Raw genomic sequence first — 21490 nt, forward strand, 5'->3', positions numbered from 1 at the left:
GGCCATCTTGTCTCTTTATGCATAGCTGCTCCCCCCCCCCCGCCTTTTCAACACTGTCCGTAAGCATAGAGGAAGGAATATTATTTCTGTTTCTTAGAAGCACTGTCTTAGTTGTATGCATGCTCCATATCAGAATATATGCACAGAATTTTATGAATGGTTCCTTGCCTGTACTTTTTTTAGTAAAATTCCCCTCATAAAGCAGACATTAATTCCCCTGCTGCTTTATATTTAATAGAGCTGGTAAAAAAAAGTGAATCAATTATTCACAAACATGCAGGCAAAAATTCATCCTGTTTTTGTCAAAATTCAAATTTGTGATGAAAAATTTTGTCAAACTCCAATTTAGAAAACATTGACCAAGTCTAATATTAAATATACAATGTCCCAGAGCCCCCACTGTGCTCAGCTCAAGACTAGATAGGACTGATTCTTGAAATTGCCCTTGCACTCCTTGATCCTTTGTCATATGCCAGGCTGGTCCTTGGAATAAATGAGAACATCATAGCTGGTCTTCAGTGTCTCCGAGGGTCTGTTCGATTGGACAAGGATGGATAACATGCAGGGATGCACTAGCCCTGCTCCTTTTCCCCTGAGATCTGGTGGACCAGCAATGAGATGGTATTAGAGGCATTATGGCAGCTCTTTCCTGCCTGAAGAGTCCCCATCTAAGTAGGGCTCAGGCTCTGGCTAAATACTGTTGACCAGCATTTTTTTATTTTTACCCTAGATCATTTTTCATTCGTTCAACAAATTTCTTATCTCACGTACTAGGGTGCACTGACAGTCAACAACTGCTGAATACAAATTACCACATTAGTTTGATACAGGCTCATTCTTAGTCTGCATGCATCTCAATAAAGGATTGATACTTTTGTTTAATTGGTACAGAGTCCAACCCTTAAAAGATATAATCTCAGATTTCCTTAATTTCTTTTTCTGTGACTTGTGCTATAAAAGGGACGGCTTTCTTATTCAGTGTGGAGAACTGATTGCAAAACTCTGGTCCACCAGTCATGAAGTTTAAAAGTGCTTTTACAGAAGCTAGAAGACACTGTGGAAGTTGGGGCTGGAGAGAAAACATGCATTGAAGTAGTTAAAATAAAGTGATGATTTTGATTTGGTGTTTCGATCATACGGTGTCTGCCCCTGGAATCAATGGAAATATTAAAGCTATTGCTTTTTTTCCCCCATTTGTTATGCCAGACCATCAGGTGGCACTTAGACCTCCACGGTGGTGTCTTATGCAACTATTTTATCTGGGAAATGACTCCTATGCTGAAGCCTAATGTATCCAATGCATTTCATTCTTTTGAGAGAGCTTTCCATGCCAGGCAGACAAATTTCAGCTATATTCCAGTAGAGGCAAGCAACAGTGAGAGGTTAGGGAAGAGTCTGGCGCAACGTAATTTAAACTGTTTTTTTAAAAAAGGTATCATAGTTGATTAGCTAATGAATATTTCACTCAGAAGCTCATTGCAGAGCTTGAGGCTAGTTCCTTTAATAAACTGCAAGGACTGAAACAAGACTCATCATGCCTCAAGCACACTACTCTTAAGCCCAATGTCATTGTATTGAAAAAGCTGATGTTGAGAGAAAACCCCAGGTAAGAACTAAATGCAGAAGCAAGGAGAGCAGAGGCTAAAGTGCTAAAAGTCTCTTTAGTGCATATTGGCAGGTTTCAGAGTAGCAGCCGTGTTAGACTGTATCCACAAAAAGAAAAGGAGGACTTGTGCCACCTTAGAGACTAACAAATTTATTTGAGCATAGGCTTTTGTGAAGTGAGCTGTAGCTCATGAAAGCTTATGCTCAGATAAATTGGTTAGTCTCTAAGGTGCCACAAGTCCTCCTTTTCTTCTAGTGCATATGAAAGTCTGAACATAGAATAAATACAACATAGGTAGCAGCAGTTAAAGCTTTCTAACACACTTTGCTAATTCACCTCAGCTCTATCCTAGACAGACACACAAGCTGGGTCAAAATTTATTTTTTCATAACTTTTTTTCCACTGAAATAATGGCCATTCATTGAAACGCAAAATTTCCATAAACACCCTTTTTTAAAATATTTTTCATTTTTGTCAAAATTTTCAAATTACTAGGATATTTATTTTATTTCCCACCTTTTACCCTCTTTTCCCCCACTGAATATAACTGAATGAATGATTCGAGAAGTTTTTTTTCTTCCACTTATTTTTTTAAATTCTTTTTGCAAATCTGTAATTTTTCTAGAGTGGCAAAAGGAAAAATGAAACTCTTAATTCTGCCACTCTAACTTTTCCAAATTTGAAGAAGTTTTGAAAAGTCACAGGGTACCAAAAGGGAGAAAGTGAGAAACTGGACATCATATATTTTATTACTCTTAATGGCAAAACAAGAGAAACAGGTGAAACTAAATTTAAAAATATGTTTCCTATTTTTTTAAATTGAAAAATTGTTCCAGTTGGAAACCTGAAAAATTGAATTGACATTGAAATGTTGATATTATTGCTAAATTATTTTTCCATTTTCCAACTATCTCTAGAAACCAGTTCTAGACAAAGAGGTGTAATTTAGGCTCAGTGCTTTCATTCTTGTTCTCTCTCCTGTGACTGCCAAAAAATCTGCCAGATGTGATGTTGAGGATGCCTGTCCTTTAGGTATGTGATTAAACCACCAACTCCTTTAACATTCATATCAGAATGCAATGATTTGGTCACAACTAACCTTGTCTGTATTGGCACCGGTCAGCTGTAGGTATAAAAGGCTTTCTATCCTATACTGAAAATTATATACTCAGGAAATCAAGAAACTGCTTCTATATTCTACCTAATGTATAATAGTAGGGAATGATGGGGGAGGAAAAAAACTCATTGATCTTTGGTAATTACAGTATTTCACTTAACTGGAATTGTGGAAGCTACCACTCAAAGTGAAATAGGTAGGCGGACAACATGAGTGCTTCCATTTAAATCCAGAGGTGCATAGTTTAGGGTATTTAGTCACTATGTTGTATATTAATATGCTTTCAGGTATGTGCTCAGTGCCACCTATTATACATTCAGCAAATGTGCAGTGCACCTTATTTTCAAAATAGAACCAGGACATGTTTGTGGAGAGGTTTTTAGGCACGTGAAATCAATCCGAAAAGGACAACTGTTTTGTTTTGTTCTTTTGTTTTTAATTGTGTACTTACGTCACAACTACCAGCTTCTACTCAACAAGTCAACAGCTGCACTATTGTTGTTGAAGTGCATTTTCCCCTAGTAACAGTCTTTTTAATGAGTTTATCATGGAGCACGGAAAAAGTGTCATTAGCATTCACTTTGAGCACAGAAACGACTTCTTAATCATTCCATACACTGAACACATCACACTGAATATATGTACCACTGGGCAGGTTGTTGCTGGTAAACACAAAGAAAACTCCCCTGGATACAGCAATATGCTTTGATGAAGCATGTTGTAGTTATATAAAAAAAAACAAGTTTTAATTGTTGATATGGAAAAACTGGAATATTTCCAGGTGTCTTGGTCACTTTACCTGTGTTACATAAGGGAAGGTGCTGAGAATCACAAAGCAGTTGTATTCATAACACTCTACTGAGTGTCAGTGACCCCTTACTATGAACTCTTGTCATTGAATATATTTCAGGTATGGCCACTAAATCCCACTGATGGGAATGGGACTACTGACATGCTTAAAGATGTGCATGCTTAAATACCTTCCCAAATTGGGACCTAATCACCTAACAAGCAAAAAGCATGCAGTAAGAGTCCGAAAAAGAAGAGATCCAGGAGAGAGTAAGGGTAAAATGCCACTAAATTATGTGTAATACCAAGCCAAAATGTTCTCTCTTTTAAACAAATTATTATACTATTGTTATGTCACAACTTCCTTGTTTTTTTTAATCTTGCAGAAAAAGTACAGAATAAAGAAAACAATAGAAAATACAATTACACAAATATCTAATGAATTCAATCAACATCACTTTATGATGTGTTAGGTTTCCTAAGAACAACTTCCATATAAATGTAGCTTAATCTATCCTCCTTACCAGCAGCTCAATATTTTACTTCAGTAAGCACTAAGGGGTCAGATTTTAAGATATTTAGGTGCCTAAAGATGCAGATAGCAATCTAGTGGCATTTACAAAAGTACCTACATTCCCATGGGAGCTAGGTGCCTAGGTATTTTTAAAAATCCCCATAGGTGCCTCTCTGTATCTTTATGCACCTAAATACCTTTGAAAATTTGGCTCGAGGTATCTATGATCAAAATGGGTGAGATTCATAACTGCAATGGAAAACTAGCCAATTTTTTTTTTTAAATTCAGCTCACCATGAAAGCTCTAGGGAAATATTTTTTAAAATCAATTAACTAGGAAGGCCAAAATCAAGTTACAAGACTTAGTTAATGTTTTACTAAAGCCAATTCTTTCTTTTTTCCTTAAACATGATTAATATTATTTAGATGTTTGGTTCAGGTAGTGTCACTCTTCTCTCTTTTTCTCTCCCTCTGTCTATAACTAATTTGTAATGAAATGCCTTTTGTGTATTTGTCTGGGATTTATGAGATGCACACATAGAAAGCTAACACTCTATTAGAGATTACATCTTTTCCTTGTCTATGAATGATATATTAACAGAATGCTCCATTTTCATTCATAGTCTCCTTGGAACCTCTTTTCAAAGGTCACTGAAGGATCATGCAATATTAAACTTTTTTCCATCCATGAATCAAAGCCACACTATGCAAATTTTATTCTTCAGCCCCAAGTCTCAAATTCAAAGTCAGATGATAATACAGTGAAGAAAGTTTTGAGTTCTGTCCCCAAAAGAATGTCTAAGCATACTTTAATTACAATCACATTCTTGAAGGAAAAAAAGATTTATTTTGAAAATTCAACATTTATTGCCACTAAAGGAATGATCTAACTCCCATTCATGTCAGTAGAAGTCTTTCTACTTTAATGGGGGATGAATCCGGTCCCAACACTGGTATATCTTCTTTTTATGAACAGGAGCTAGCCTGTTGGACCAATGGACCAGCTGAAGATCTGCTGCTATGAGTGATTATTGCACTCACTGTACATCTTCTCCTATATAGTTAAACAAAACAATATTAATTTTGCTCAGCAGCACTATCTATCTGGTGGGAGTTAAGTTGTTGACTTTGTGGAGGGACTGGTTGAGTCATTCCCTGTGGCCTATACAGCTTACATCTGTTAAAGCTGTAAGTCTTATAAATGTATTGTCCCCTGATGGAGCTGATGTACACCTTCTCCCACAAGCAGTGATATGCACCTTGATCAAGGTATGGAGCGAGAAATGGGATTTGAACCTCTACTATCTAGGTGCTCCTCCTTCATTCTCCTTTCCTGCCTGCTATTGGGAAGCTAAAGATTGAAGACGTTAAAGTAAAGAATAAAAGGAATTTATAAGGAAACAAGAGATGAGTCTTGGTAATTGTATGCTATGTTGTGATATGGTAATTGTATCTACTTCAGCAGCTACCAACAAGATAACTTATCAGATTTGTGTCCATGACTTCACTTCTGAACTTTCAGAATAAATGACTTTAAAGTCATCGGAAATTAAGGGAAGGACCCAAATAAGTAGATGGAAAACTAGTATTGGTATTATCAAAAGGTTTTTTTTACCATTGCTTCTCCTTCCCATCCCAAGTCCTCCCCCTCTAAAATCAGAGAACATTTAACGAATGTCAGGATCAAAAGAACTATTTAAAAACCATAAATAGGTTGTTGTTATCTGCTACAAGTCTTCCAGATAAAGTGCTTACAATTGCAGAAAATATTTGAGCAATTTCAATAGCTTTCAGTTCAAATAGCATAAATAACTCCTGCCTGGTTGAAATGTACAAGAGAATATTGTGTGTGACTATTACATAGCTTTTTGATGCTTTAAGAGTCCAATCTAAATGTCTAATCATTGGCATGTAGGTAAAAGGACTAACACAGTTAAAACTTGAGGTATTAATGAATTGGATGAGAGGGTGGAAACAAATTAATATCTTGTCCTTCTCACTTGCTTTTTGACTTACTCATATGACACACATGTGATAAGTGAGTCTTGTCTACTTCCTCATTTACCAGACACAATTAAACTTACACAACTCATGTCATCACATCCATCTTTCATTTTCCCAAGCTCAGATCTCATATTAATAGGTTTTAAGTACTTAGCTAGCCAGACATTTTGAATTAAAAATAGAAACAAACTGAAGGGCTAGATCTATCCACCATTCTGTATATCTTCCTTCACTCTGTCATGCAAAGCCAGCAGAAATCTGTCTGAATCGGACAGCTGGGGATTCTCCTATCTTTGATAACTTCCAACTGACCCCAGTGCAGAGAGCATGTCACGAGCATAGCTGGAAGAAAAGGATCATGGCCAGAGCTCTGCTGTACTCAAGCAGCCCCCAATCACGAGGATGGTCCCTTCGCATAGGTGCTGGAGCTAAGCTTGCTGGAGGTGTTGGTCACACCCCCTGGCTTGAAGTGGTTTCCATAATATATACAGGGTTTACATTTTGGTTCAATGTCTCTCAGCATCCCCACTATACAAATTATTCTAGCACCTCTGTCCCTTTGGGGCCATATCAGCAGATGCACTCTTAAGGCTGCTCTCTCAGCTGTTTTTTGGGAACAACCCAGTGCATGGTGGCGATCTGAGTATGAGGGAGCCTTTCTCCCAAAATGTGCCAGGTGGTGTGCCCCTGGAATCGGCTCTCCATATATTTATATAACATGGATGTCTTTATGCCCTGTAAGGTTTTGTTAACAAAAATGTTTACAACTTCAAAAATCATTCAAATTGGACAGTTTGAAACATTTCTGGCTGCCATGGTGAACTTATAAAGCTGGTTATTATTTCATACTTTGACTTTTTTAGACAATACACTGAATTATGCAGTAATTAATTCAAGTACTGTAAACTCTCTGTAAAGTAAGACAAATTTAGCTGAAGGAGAAGTTCTGGCACAAACTAGACATTGCTAGAGCTTTCAATATAGACAGTGAAAAAAACAAAGGACGCAGAAGTGCATTACCCCTTTTTGTTTTTATCCAGCAGTTACACATTGAGAGAAGGTAGAGGCACTCAGTCGTAATAGGATGGATTTGACTCAAAAAAATGCTCTTCTCTACCATCCAAAATCAAAGCCTATTCTCTAAGAGCAACTGTGCATCATGGGCATAGAAATCTTAGACCATACAAGGAAATTTGTAAAGCAACATTATGGACATTGATACATGCAATCAAGTATTACACGTCTGATGTGCCAGAATCAGATGAGGCCTTGATCTGTAGTAGAGTGTTCTCTATTGTAGTACCTTAATGGTTCTCAGTCTTAACTCCATCCCAAGGAGCCTGGAGAGAGAAAGAAGCACAATTAACATCATTCAGTGTTTCAGGTGAATTCCAAACTTCAACTCAGCCTCTGGGAAGGTGAGGCAAACAAAACCAGCTAATGCTGGTGCATTTTCACATCATTCAAATAAGGTTAAAACATCAGAGGCACTTTAATTACTGCCATTCATTAACAAATTAAATGGTGTTTAGAATGAGCTACTGCGTGCATCTTCAAAATGCAGGGCATAAGACTGGAAAACTAAAATGGCCTCTTCTTGCTTTGCTCTTTATGAAAAAATCAAAGTCAAATTTAATTTTTGATTTAAAGACCTCAGTGGACTTGATATTGGGGATTTCAGATGGGACAGCAATTTCCAGAAGCTGGGTGCATGCTACTGAAATCTGTATGTTGTTTGCACCAAGGGCCAGAGTGATTAGCCAATATTCAGGCCTTGCAAGTTTGTTTCAGTTAGGAGGAGAAATTGATGATACAACTCAGGTATATTCTTTGGTGCAATCCTGCTATCTCCAAGAACGTACACAAAATCCGTGTGTCTGAAGACAATGGAAACAAATAGCTGGCAGGTTCTTTGCTCAGAATTCCCTAAACCCACCTTTCTAGAACATTGAGTCCAAGGAGCTTTGTCTCTGCAGCCTCTTGAAGCCACACCTGCTCATAGCTGTTTTCCCCTGTCTGCTGATCCTCTCCTGGCTTTTGGTGATCTACCACACACACACAAATGATCATCTAGTCCTTTCATTTGCAGTCAGGGAACCACTCAGCCCACATAGTTTAGCATCTGATTAGGCCTTGCCACGTGGTCTGTTGCCTTGGATAATGGCTTTTATTGTTTCCACCTATCTCATGCACAAAGGACCTTAACTGCTACTTCCATTTAGACTGGAAGACTTGTGCTTAAACTTAAACATCAACTTAAACAGGTTGAGATGAGAGATCTAGAATCCCTTTGTTGGCAGCTATTAATGCCTTTTAGCATAACAGCCACTAAAAACCCAGATAGGCACCAAATGGGATTTTTCAAAAGTGCCTAACTGAGTTAGGTATGTAACTCCCATTGACTTGCTTACGTATTTTTGTAAATCCCATTAGACGTCTTTCTACCTCTTTAGGCGCCTCTAAACACCTTTTGTAAATCTAGCCCCAAGGGAACAAGAAAATCATCATAGACTAAGTTTCAAGACCAAATAAGATCTCATACAACATAGGTACAGCAAACCATCTTAATTCAGCTTTGGGTATAATTTAAAACAACATTATTACATACATCAATGTATATGGTTTGTGGTAACTTGCGGAATAAAATAACTGTTAAAGTTTATTTGATAAGGTGATGTACTTAATAGGAAACAGACAGTTTTGCAGATACAGATTGACATTGCAGGCATGAAAAACAGCATAGACCAAACAGAAATTACTAGGTAATGTTGCCAGTCTGAACACATACAGTAACAGTGGGTGATTAACTGTATTTGATGGAAGTAGATTCACACAGATTATAAATGGATTGGAAAAACAGGCAACTCGTATGCAGTAGCATACTATAGTAACAAATATAGTAACTCTCAAAAATCTCTCTTTAGCTTTAATTTTTCAGAATGTTGTAGAGACCTATGAAATCAGCACAGTTCAGATGTCAGACATACAGTAGTGCAGCTCAATGAAACAAAAAAAACCTAATTACAGTTTTAGCCACAGAGATTTCCCTTAAAACATTTATTTGGAATTTAAAAATAGAAAATTTCCTACTGTAAGTGCCTGAAGTGCATATGACAGAGTTTCTACTGCTCAGCTTAATGAGCGTGTCAGTCCAGAATATTAAACAGATTGATTTAAAATGTTCTGATTTGCTTTAAAAACAAAGTATATCTAAAAAGTTAATGAGAAACAAGAACATACAGCTGACGTTTTAAAATGTAATATGAAACCCCATCTCCACACAAAATGTTCTTATTACTGTTGTCTATACTATTTGGGTACATAGATTTTGAAACATAATGGTTTATAGATACAGTCTCTGCTTTAAAAAATGAGTAGATCTAAATCCAAATTTATCCAGAGATTAATGCACCTATATTTGTTCTAAAACAGTTTCCCTAGCTCACTCATAGCTCCTTTGTGCCACTTGTCATCTGTAATCCTATCCCTGCCATGGGGGAGATCTCTGCTAATGCGTATGTATCATAGCAAGACTTAGCGTCTCTTTTCTCTGCCCCCAGATATGTTGATGGTGGGGAGGGGTGTGTCAGAGCTCTGCTAAGTCACCGTGTCAGTGGCATGATGATAGCTTTAAGTGATGTTGGGGCTGCATCCAGCCCTGAGGATCCAGGAGCCAGACCTCCCACCCCCAACCATCCTCCCCTCACTGACTGGAAGAATTATATTTGCAAAAAATATTAATAAAAGCCATTTTAATAAGGTTTCCTAATAGGAAGGAAAATTTGTGTACAGCCAAAGTGCGTCTCCATACAAGTTTATGGACTATTGTTGAACAATTGTAAAACTATGTAAACTTTCAGAAATGCGATTGTTTGGGATACTTTAATATAAAGTCATTGGAGGATAAACACTGTGGACTGTTGACAGACAATAAATCAGATCCATTCCTTTCACAAAGCCCATTCGTACAAGTCTGAATCTTTTAATTTGTGTTACATTGTGTTTGATGATGGCTTGAAGACTAATATGTCATAGCACACATCCAAACTTGATTTAACTTAGTACATTTTGAATCACTGTCAGACTTCCAGATCATATGGCATTAAATTTAAATTTATTGCAAAGGATAAAAGCAAAGTCAGTGTGAAAGAATATACAGAGTTCCATACTAGGACAGTTATGATTAAATAATCAACATTATGTTATGTCCCTGCAAACCCATTATAGGACTGTGTGGTGGATGGGGGCAAAATATTTCAGAAATGAAGTTAATTTGCTTTGAAATATAAAACATTCCAAAGAATCTTTACCACTCCCACAGGGAAAATCTGCAGGGTGGCCAACTGCATTATTTCAATGAGGTTTTCTTCCACAGGATGGTCTGATGCTAATGAAAAAGCCTTAAAGTATCCTCATGATGTGTGGGGATTTACGTGCGTAAGACCCCATTAGCACTCATGGGAGTTGCACACAAATTCCTGTGCATTTAGAGAAGAAGCTCATTCAATGCTATTTTTAGCATGCACTATTAATTCTTATTTTTAAGTGCCTGTAAAAGGATACATCCAGCACACATTCAGACCATTTAGAGTCCCTACACAACTGTTGTCTTTACACTTCACAGTTTTATATGCATTGCGTACCCTCCTCTGCTTTTAAAACTACTTAGTGGCTTAGCTCCTTATTTTGTTTTGCTTACATTTTTCATAAAAACTTGAATTGTAAATTAAAGATCCTTGAGGCTGCTCTAAATTATGCCAGGGATAGGCAGGTCTCCATTTGGCCTTATAATATGGGGAAGTACAAAGGGGGAACAAAATTGCCTCCTTACGTTTTGTCTTGCCTTTTCTTTCCCAAATTCAGTTCCTGTACTAAGTGAAGCTCAGAAGGAAAAGAAAACTTGCCCTGCCCAGTGTGTTCTTTGTAATGAAAATTTAGGCCCCCGCAACTCCATTTCCCATAATGTGGAAAAGAAAATGTATGTGGGAAAATATAACATCAAACCCCAAAACTTTCCATCTCCACCACCTATCTGTAGCTTTAGGAATAATTTTGTGCCTAATAATCTCTGTACTACACTGAGTCCCTCTATTTCTGTTTCCCTGGAAAAAGCTCAGTGACTTTTGATTGCCAAACATTTTATGCACAATCTCTATAGTCTTTAGTTGCAGGATATATAAAATACTACCACTAAAAGAGTTAGTATGTAAGCTTCCTGGTACTTGGATTTTATTTATTAACTTTTTGGTCATTTACTTAAACATATGAATGAATAAAATAGTTTAATCCACATTAATCCATAATGTTTGGGTTAAACTTTCAGATCGTTCCTCTCTTGGAGAAAGTTTCCTTTAGAAAATTGTTATAGTCCAGAGCACTTGTTTAGTTTATCATGTACAGGAGGCACATTTTTCCCCACACCATGGTACAGGAGTGCTTCATTTTTGTTTAGCAGAATCGTGTTTTTAAAAATAAGTCCTATAGCTATATGAAAAATTTAGATAGAAAACTAAATTACATCAGCAGTGGGAAAAAAATCATATGACTGAAACATCAATTCTAATTTAAAAGAATTTCTGGAGACAATGCAAAATGTGATTCTGTTGCTGAAGTGAGGCAAGACTGTCTGGGACAAAACTAATATAGAAATCTGACAAATAATATTGTTGTTAATCCACCGATATGTGTAACTAATGATAAAAGTGTTGACAGCATTATCTTGCAAAAAAGAATTCTTGCCTGACGCAAGAATTACAGCCCACCACTAGAACCAGGCAAGAGCCCCTAATGTTGTTAGGGCTGCCAGCATGCTGATGGACCAAATTCACAGGGGTTGACGTCTTCATAAACCAGGAGCTGCAGTCACACCAGATTTGTGGTCTAGCCAATAAATTATTACAATTGAAGACATCCTAGAAGATAACCTAGAAGATATCCTAGTATGCAGTAATGTGACAAAGTTGAAGACACTTCAGAGCCAGTGATGATAAAGGATTTGAGGGTGAGAGGCTACTACACAACAAGTACCTTACTCCAAAGAACATCATTTCAAAAACCATTTTCAGACATAAAAGACAATACTGTACTTACCTATCATGATATTTCCAGTACACATGCTGTTAACAGGAAGGAACTGGATAGTTAATGACATCATAAATCTTGCATTGCCAATGATTAACATAAACATATTATACTGTCAAGAAGGAATAAACACACATTTCACATCACAGAATCCTCTGACCTATGAAGTATAGATACATGTACACATACATAAACAATATATTTTTATTTTGAGAGATAATTAAATGGTAAATATAAGGTAATATGATTAGCAATTAACCAAAAATTATATTTTCAAGTTCACACAATTGCTACTGAGAATGTTGCATGTGTAGTTTAATAAGAAAGTGTATGACATTAACATTATTGATTTATGTAAGTGTATGGGCTTCACTTTGAGACTTATTAGTGTGTCAGTGAGTGCATATATTTGTCATTCATTAGGTTTTATGGTGTTTGGCATTTACTGATAGAATAGCATTTATTTTTGGTCAACATTATGGCGGTGGTGTGGCTGTGATGAAATTTGCATTCTTACCTTGTAAGCATGATATGTTTATCTCTCTCATTTAGGCAGTGTAAAATTTAATGCCCTCCTCCATTTCCTTGATTTTAGATGTTTGGGTTTAATGGATGATGTAATGATTATATTGTGGTCACTTAGGGTGACCAGATGTCCCGATTTTATAGGGACAGTCCCAATTTTTGGGTCTTTTTCTCATATGGGCACCTATTACCCTCCACCTCCTGGCCAGATTTTTGACACTTGCAATCTGGTCAGCCTATCGTCACTTAGCAACCTTAATGCTTTTTTACTGAAATTATGGTTTTGTTCTTGTTGGAGTTTCATAAGTGTGTAGGATTTTTGTTTTTTACAATTTTCATTTTATTTCTATTTTGTAAGTAAATACAGACAGGATAATTTTGTTTAACTTTTAAAAAATCGGATGGACAGGTCACCAGAATTGATTAAATTAAAAGAATTAAGGAACACGACTGGCCAACGCAATAATGCTCAGGTATGCACATTCACTGTTGTCCCGATTCTGATGTCCTTATTCGTGTGGAGGAACATCTTACTACACAAGTGATCTATTTTTTTTTAAATTAGGAATATGAATAAAGATCTGTTAGAATCTGGTTCTATGTAGCTAACTTAGTCAGGCATGTATGCACAGCCCAGCTTTCCTTCACGTAAAACATCAATAAAATATACTAAGAACACTTTAGCAAATTAAATGAATAGTGGATGGACACCTAACTCTCTTAGGCACCTTTGCAACTCCACAACTCTCTCCAGTGACACCCCCGGGCCTTTCTTACTCTCTCAGAAAATGTGTGCAATAGTGATGATTTATACTTCATATTTTTTCTTTTGGAGAATACTTTACAAAGGTGGGAAAGCATTATTAGTACAATTTTCAAGTGAGCTAATTTCAGTAATGGCAGAGATTTGAAACCATTTGTATAAGCAGTACTGAGGTCTCATAGAGAAGTCTATTGCCTCAGAGTTAAGGGTTTCTGGCTGCAACACAAGTTTCCCAAGGTACCGCTGCCCAATCATACATTTCTGACTCTTCCTTTTCTCAGGCTTTAAAACAAAACAAAATATTTGACTTATAGTCTTCTGTGGTACATGATTTTCTGCAGCCTATCAAAAGAAGACCTAGCCTTTCCACTCGTGCATAATTTTCAATTTGATGGGAAAGAAATAGAGAATCTTCTACCTTTTCTTCAGAGCCTTTTTTTTTTGATGGGGGCCAAAGTTTCCCATCTAGACTGCGGTAGGACTAAAATCCAGGAAAATTAAGAGTTTGTCCCACAAAGTGAATGTCCATGATTTATTTTGCTGCTTGCCAGGTTCAGTTTCTGTAATTGGCATGGGTATATATCAGAGAGATTGGCTTTGACTGTCTTCCCAACTTTACTCTTTACATTCATTTTTCTGTGGTATCCTCAAACTCTTTCGTATGTAAATCGGTTCTTCTTGCATATTAACTTTCAAACTATTAAACACTGGTTCATCTACACAAGAAAGAAAATCAGTACTGTATCTCTTTTGTCAATATGGTATCCTAGAACTTGAACATTTCGGGATCTAAAATATCATCCTGTGTCATTAATCATGTTTCCCATTGACAAGTTTGTTTGTGGTTGTTTGCACAGAAATGTTCAGTATATGCGTGTGTTTTTTTTTTTCATTCAGAATATTTATTTGGTCAAGCAAATCCTACAACTCAACTTGATGGCATTTCTCTGTTTGTCAGTCTGTCTGTTAGGATGTAACACAATAGATAATCTCTGACCCCTGAATTCAATCAATACCAAAATTCCAGGGAGTGTTCAAAGGCCAGAACTCTATATTGATTTTTGGGGTAAACTGGAAAACCACAAAGGGAAATTGGGAGACACATGGAGCCCCTGGCATCTGGTTAGCATAGACATCAGCTTCAATCAGGTCGGAAATTGCCTACAGCTGATCAAAGAACTGGTTGACTGTAGTCACTAAGGCCTTCCAGCATAACAACCACCCCAAACAAACTCTGCCCACTGACCCAATAGATCTTAAAATGTTGAAATCCTAAATGTCTGTCTCCCAGACAGAAAATAAATAATAATGTTAGGAGGAGTGAGGGTCCCTGGAATGAGGGGAAGGGGAGAATGAGGGACCAGGGTAACAGGGGACTGGAGGGGAGAATGGGTGATACATAGAGCCTCTGGCATGGAGGGAAAGGGGAAGACAGAGCTCCTGGCTTGAGTGAGGGGAGAAAGGGGATGCAGGTAGCCTCTGAAATAGTGGGGGATGGGAAGGTAGCACACATGGAGCTTGTGGGGAAGAATGAAAGGAGCCCCTGGTGTGTGCAGTGAGCTCAGTCTACAGAAGTAATGACGTGTGCAATTCTCTAGGTTTAAATTCTCTTTGCAGCTTTCCAGAATGGCTAGTTTAGAAATACCTTCTATTTTGTTTTCTAGTGTTGTGAGCATACCATACACTGGTAAAGAGTGCAGTTTAGACTGTACCGTCTATATAAATCCTCTTCCTTAAAGAAAAAAATGGTGAAGGAGGAGACCTGGGATTTTCTTATATCTGCAGGAATTTTTACATCTAGATATTTAGGAGAAGGTTGGCATTAGGAGACGATTAGAGAATGCTCTCTTTTCCTTTACCTTTGATTATCTAGCTCTCGATAGGAGTCATCAACCAACAAAGCCCCTGGAAATTGCAAAGAATGTCATTTGTTGATTAAGTTTGAGAAAAATCAAGCAATTTTTCTATTGATACCAGCCTTATTTGTGTGCAGTTACACAAGTCCTGATTTCTGCATTCTTATGAAGTATGTTTAAACAGCTAATGTATGGAAAATGTGGCCTTCTGTGCTCAGAGATATCTATACATGGCTTTGCCTTCAGCAGTTTACAGTCAATACGAATTCAACATGCTTGAAACATAGTTTTTGTATTTACTATGATGATAGGTATTGTACCTTTCCTACTGAAGACTATCAATTTTACCTAATACTGATGTAGGTTATAATCACAGAGTTCTAATGAATGATATTTGTATTCTGTTGTTATAAAAATGCTACTGCTCTCCTCAACTCCATCTCAGCATATCTCTCAGGACAATATACTGCCTCCTTTTTCTAAATAGGGAAATATGGTCTTGCAGTCATTAGAGAGGTAAATAATTCTTGTATGAACACACCACCCCTCCCCTGACAACTCTCCCTCTCTCACTCCCCTAAAAAAACCTCCCCTGTTTTTACATATAAAATATTCTTTTACTAAGTATACTTGTGATTCCTGGGATTCTGTCCAACCTGTAAAATCATAGAATCATAGAAATGTAGGACTGGAAGAGACCTCGATAGGTCATCTAGTCCGGTCCCCTGCACTGAGGCATTACTAAGTATTAACTAGATGATCCCTGACAGGTATTTGTCTAACCTGTTATTAAAAACCTCCATGTGATGGAGATTCCACAACCTCCCTAGGTAATTTGCTCCAGTGCTTAACTACCCTTGCAGTTAAGAAGTTTTTTCTGAGGTCTAACCTAAATCTCCCTTGCTGCAATTTAAGCCCTGTCCACAGTGGCTAAGGAGAACAATTTATCATCTTCCTCTTTATAACACATTTTACTTGAAGACTGTTATCACGTCCCCCTTCAGTCTTCTCTTCTCCAAACGAAACAAGCCCAATTTTTTCAATCTTTCCTCAGAGATCATGTTTTCTAGACCTTTAAGAATTTTTGTTGCGCTCTTCTGGACTTTCTCCAATTTGTCCACATCTTTCCTGAAGTGTGATGCCCAGCACTGCACACAATACTCCAGTTGAGGTCTTATCAGCGCTGAGTGGAGTGGAAGAATTACTACTTGTGTTTTTGCTTACAACACTTCTGCTGAGATATCCCAGAATAATGTTCATTTTTTGCAACAGTGTTACACCATTGATCCATATTTTGTTTGTGACTCACTATGACCCTGAGATCCTTTTATGCAGTACTCCTTCCTAGGCAGTCATTTCCAATTTTATACTTGTGCAATTGATTATTCCTTCCTAAGTGTAGTACATTGCACTTTTCCTTATTGAATTTCATCTTATTTAATTCAGTTTTTGTCTCTTGTTTGTCAAGATCATTTTGAATTTTAATCCTAACCTCCAAAATGCTTGAACCCCTCCCAGCTTGGTATCATCTGCAAAATTTATGTGTGCACTCTCTGCCATTATCCAAATTATTTATGAAGATATTGAATAGAACCAGATCCAGGACAGGTCCCTGTGGGACCCCACTTAATGTGCCCTTCCAGCTTGATTGTTGTGAAGCATTGATAACTACTCTGAGTATGGTTTTCCAGCCAGTTGTACACCCACCTTATAGTAGGTTCATCCAGGCTATATTTCTCAAGTTTGTTTATGAGAACGTCATGAGACAGTATCAAAAGCCTTACTAAAGTAGACGTATATGACATCTACTGCTTCCCCCCATCCACAGGGCTTGTTACCCTGTCAAAGAAGGATTGATTTGACATGATTTGTTCTTGATAAATCCGTATTGACTGTTACTTATTACCTTATTTTCTTTTACGTGCTTACAAATGGATTGATTATTTGCTCCATTATCTTTCCAGGTGCCAAAGTTAAGCTGACTGATCTTTAAGTCCTTGGGGTTGTCCTTATTCTCCTTTTCATAGATAGGTACTATATGTGTCCTATTCCAGTCCTCAGGTATCTCTCCCCTCCTCCACGAGTTCTCAAAGATAATTGCTAATGGCTCAGAGATCTCTTCATCCAGTTACATCCTAGAATACTTAATGATTTCTTCAGGCCCTGATGACTTGAAGACCTCTAGCTTGTCTAACTTGTTCCTTTCCTATTTTAGCCTCAGCTCCTGCCCCATATACGCTGATATTCACAACGTTAATCGTCCAATCATTGCTAACTATTTTGGTGAAAACTGAAACAAAAAAGGCATTTAACACTTTGGTCATTGCTGCATTTTCTCTTATTGTCTTTCCCTCCTCATTTAGTAATGGGCCTACCATGTCTCTGGTCTTCCTCTTTCTTCCCATATATTTCTTTTTACCCTTTATGTCCCTAACTAGTTTAATCTTGTTTTGTGTCTTAGCCTTTCTAATTTTGTCCCTCCATGCCTATGTTTCTTTTTATATTCATCCTTTATAATTTGACCAAGTTTCCCTTTCTTGATGACTCTTGAGTTTCAGGTCACTGAAGATCCCTTGGTTAAGCCAGGGTGTCCTCTTACCATACTTCCTGTCTTTCCTATGCATTGGTATAGTTTGCTCTTGTGCCATTAATAATGTCCCTTTAAACACTACCAACTCCCCTGAACCCTTTTTTCCCTTAGACTTGCTTCCCATGGGATCTCACTGACCAATTCTCTGAATTTGCTGAAGTCTGTTGTCTCTATTCTGCTGCTTTCCCTCTTATCATTCCTTAAAATCATGAACTCTTGTAATTTCTTATTCATTTGCACCCAAGCTGCTTTCCACCTTCAGATTCTCAACTAGTTCCTCCCTGTTTATCAGAATCAAATTCAGAGTAGCATCTCCTCTAGTCACTTTCTATGCCTTCTATAATCAAAAGTAGTCTCCAGTGCATTCCAATCTGTGCCTTGCTGTATTATTTTCCTAACAGCTGTTTGGGTAGTTGAAGCCCCCATCATCACCAAGTCCTGTATTTTGATGATTTTATTAGTTGTTTAAATAGTCTCACCCTCCTTTTCTTCCTGGTTAGCTGGTCTAAAGTAGGTCCCTGCCATGACATCACCCTTGTGGGGTTTTTTGTTTTAACCTTTTATCCTTACCCAGAGACTTTCAACACGTCTGCCTTCACTTCTACCTCAACATCAGTGGAAGTGTATACATCTTTGATATAAAGGCAACACCGCCTCCCTTTTTTACCTGTTCTTCCTGAACAGGCCAAGTTTCTGTGATGCTAGTTCTTCCTACCAAGATTCTGTGATGCTAATTATGTTGTATTTGTGATTATTTCATTAGTATTTCTAGTACTTTCTTGTTTATTCCCCATATTTCTTGCATTAGTACACAGGCATCTGTGATTGTTAGTTTCCCCTCTATATTCCTGCTTGTCTCTCCTTTGTCCATGCTGTGATTTCCTATGTTTCCCCCCAGATTCCAACCCTTCACGCAGATCTCCATGTCTTGGACTTACCTGTGGGTTTTTGTCCCTTGCCCTCATTGAACCTAGTTTAAAGCTTTCTTCACTAGGTTTGCTAGTCTGTATCCTAAAGTGCTCTTCCCCTTCCTTCACAAGTGAAACCCATCTCTGCTCAGCAGTCCTCCTTGGAACAAGATCCCATGGTTGACGAAGCCAAAGCCCTCCTGACGACAACATCCACACACAGCCACGTATTTACCTACAGACCTCTATCCCTGACCAGAAGGATCTATGAGAAAACCACCTCTGCCACCAACGCCTTCACCCTCACTCCCAGAGCCATGTAGTCACTTCTAATCTGCTCAGGATCATACTTCGCAGTGTTATTAGTGCCCACAAGGATGGGCAAAATCAGGTAGTAGTCAGCGGGCTGGATGATCCTTGACAATCCCTTCATAATGTCTCAGATATGGGTCCCTAGAAGGCAGCACACCTCCTGGAATGCCAGGTCAGGCCTGCAGATGGGTGCCTCAGTCCCCCTTAGAAAGGAGTCACTGACCCCTTCATTTCCTCTTGGGAGTAGTGGCCCACTCCTCCTGAGAACCTCCCAGCCTTGGGGGCACACTGCTTCTCCTTTTCCACCTCTGGATGAAATTCCTCATCCCCTGTTGCCAGGGGAGCATACTGTTTTTTATCTCTGTGGACAGTGTGTTGTCCACTACAACCTACAAGAGGTGGCTCTGGGGCCAAGTTCTTTTACTGTCTTAACTGCAGCATATTTTCTTTTGTAAGAAATAAAATTATTTTCTCAGAGAGTTATGAATGGTGTTTAAGACCCTCAACAATCCATAATTGTCCATTATGTGTTTTCATTTCAATTACTATATAAACATTTGTGCCTATATGCCTGTTAAAATTTCATTTAAAAAGTAAGCAAATCCCATGATTTTGTAGGTAAAATAGTCAAAAATTGTGACAGAAGTGTATAATAGATCTTTTAAAGGCTTTTACACAATTAATGAACAGTGGCTTCAGAAATTAGAGGTACCGTACAATGTGTGTCAAAAATCTTGTTAGATTAATTCAGATGTTTTCTTGTCTTGCCACTGCTCTATATAGTAAATGCTGGCTAAACATTACTGCACTCTACCAAAATGAATAGCCAATGCATATTTTAACTCATCTACAGCCATACCAACCTGGGCTTATGCTATATGAGACCTCATAAACTAAGCAGGGTTGGGCTTGTTCAGTACTTGAATGATAACATTTGAGGATAACTCCCATGATTCAGGACATGGTGGTGTTGATGACAGGTGGCTCCCTACCAAACAAGGGAAACACCCTGGAAAGGGAAAGAAAGATCCACAGCTCTTAAGCTTCCATTACTCAGTCATGTTTTCCTCTATTGAAGGTGGAGCCATTTCTGAAGTGGGTCTGGGGAACTGCATGGTTCGCCAAAACTGTGGAGACTGGGATTGAATGGAAAATCCACTGAACTTCCACCGGAGGGATGTACCTCTATATAAAGCCTGCATCCAGTAATATAGCTTCTTTCTGCACTGGGTGTCTATACACAGAATGACATCCCCTCTCCCTTCTCCTTTACCCATCTTCCCACTCACTGTGGAAAAGCTACACCAGGAGAAATTGTTGCTCATTTGAGTAGCAGTAATTCATGATGGTAAAATAAATTATAAATCCTGACTACCTATAGGGGGAATATGCAAAATATAGTCCCTGACACCCCTTAACTTACTTGATGCCCTCAGCTGCATGGAGAGGAGCATCACTTCACTGATTGCAAAGAGGAGAGGAACACATGCAGAGACGGCGCATACTGCTCATGGAACTTTCCCCTCAATATGGCCCTCTGACTAACCTTCACACATTGTATGCCTTTCACCTCTTTTCCATACCATACAGAGTGAAGCCTATGGCTGAGTCAATAACGAACCAATACTGAGAACAGTCACAGGAGGGCAACATGCAGTTCAGTGAGCCATTTTTCAGATGAAATTTAAAGAGTTGTTGTAACACCGACAGACCCCGGTCGTTGGATTGAACCTGGGATCTCTGGAGCTTACTGCATGAGCTAAAAGCCATACAAGCCTCATTAATCTCTCTCTACATGGTCTCAGTGCCACTAGATGAGACTGAGCACCACACCCAGGGGGTGTGTGGGTTACATAATGTCCTGGACACTTGTGGACATTGAAGATCTCATGCCATTTTCAATAACAGTGTGGGCAGTCTTGGCCAAATTCCACTTTGGGGAGCTACCTACCTCAATTCTCCCCTGTGGTTTCTGCTGGATATCTAGCTTCTGTACCTGGAAAGATAATGGAGCAAATAATTAAGCAATACATCTAGGAGATAAGTAACAGCATGGAATTGTCAAGAACAAACCTTGTCAAACCAACCTGATAGCTTTCTTTGACAGGGTAGCAAACTGTGTAGATAGGTGGGGAAGCGGTAGACAGGGTATATGTTGACTTTAGTAAAGCTTTTGATACTGTCTCACATGGCATTCTCATAAACAAACTAGGGAAATGCAAGCTAGATGGAGATACTATAAGGTGGGTGCATAACAGGTTGGAAAATTGTTCCCAGAAAGTAGTTATCAGTGGTTCACAGCCATGCTGAAAAGGCATAATGAGTGGGGTCCTGCAGGAATCAGTTCTGGATCTGTTTCTGTTCAATATTTTCGTCAGTGATTTAGATAATGGCATAGAGAGTACACTTATAAAGTTTGTGGACA

The sequence above is a fragment of the Eretmochelys imbricata genome, chromosome 1, assembly GCF_965152235.1.
Source record: "Eretmochelys imbricata isolate rEreImb1 chromosome 1, rEreImb1.hap1, whole genome shotgun sequence".
In the NCBI taxonomy this organism is placed as follows: domain Eukaryota; kingdom Metazoa; phylum Chordata; order Testudines; family Cheloniidae; genus Eretmochelys; species Eretmochelys imbricata.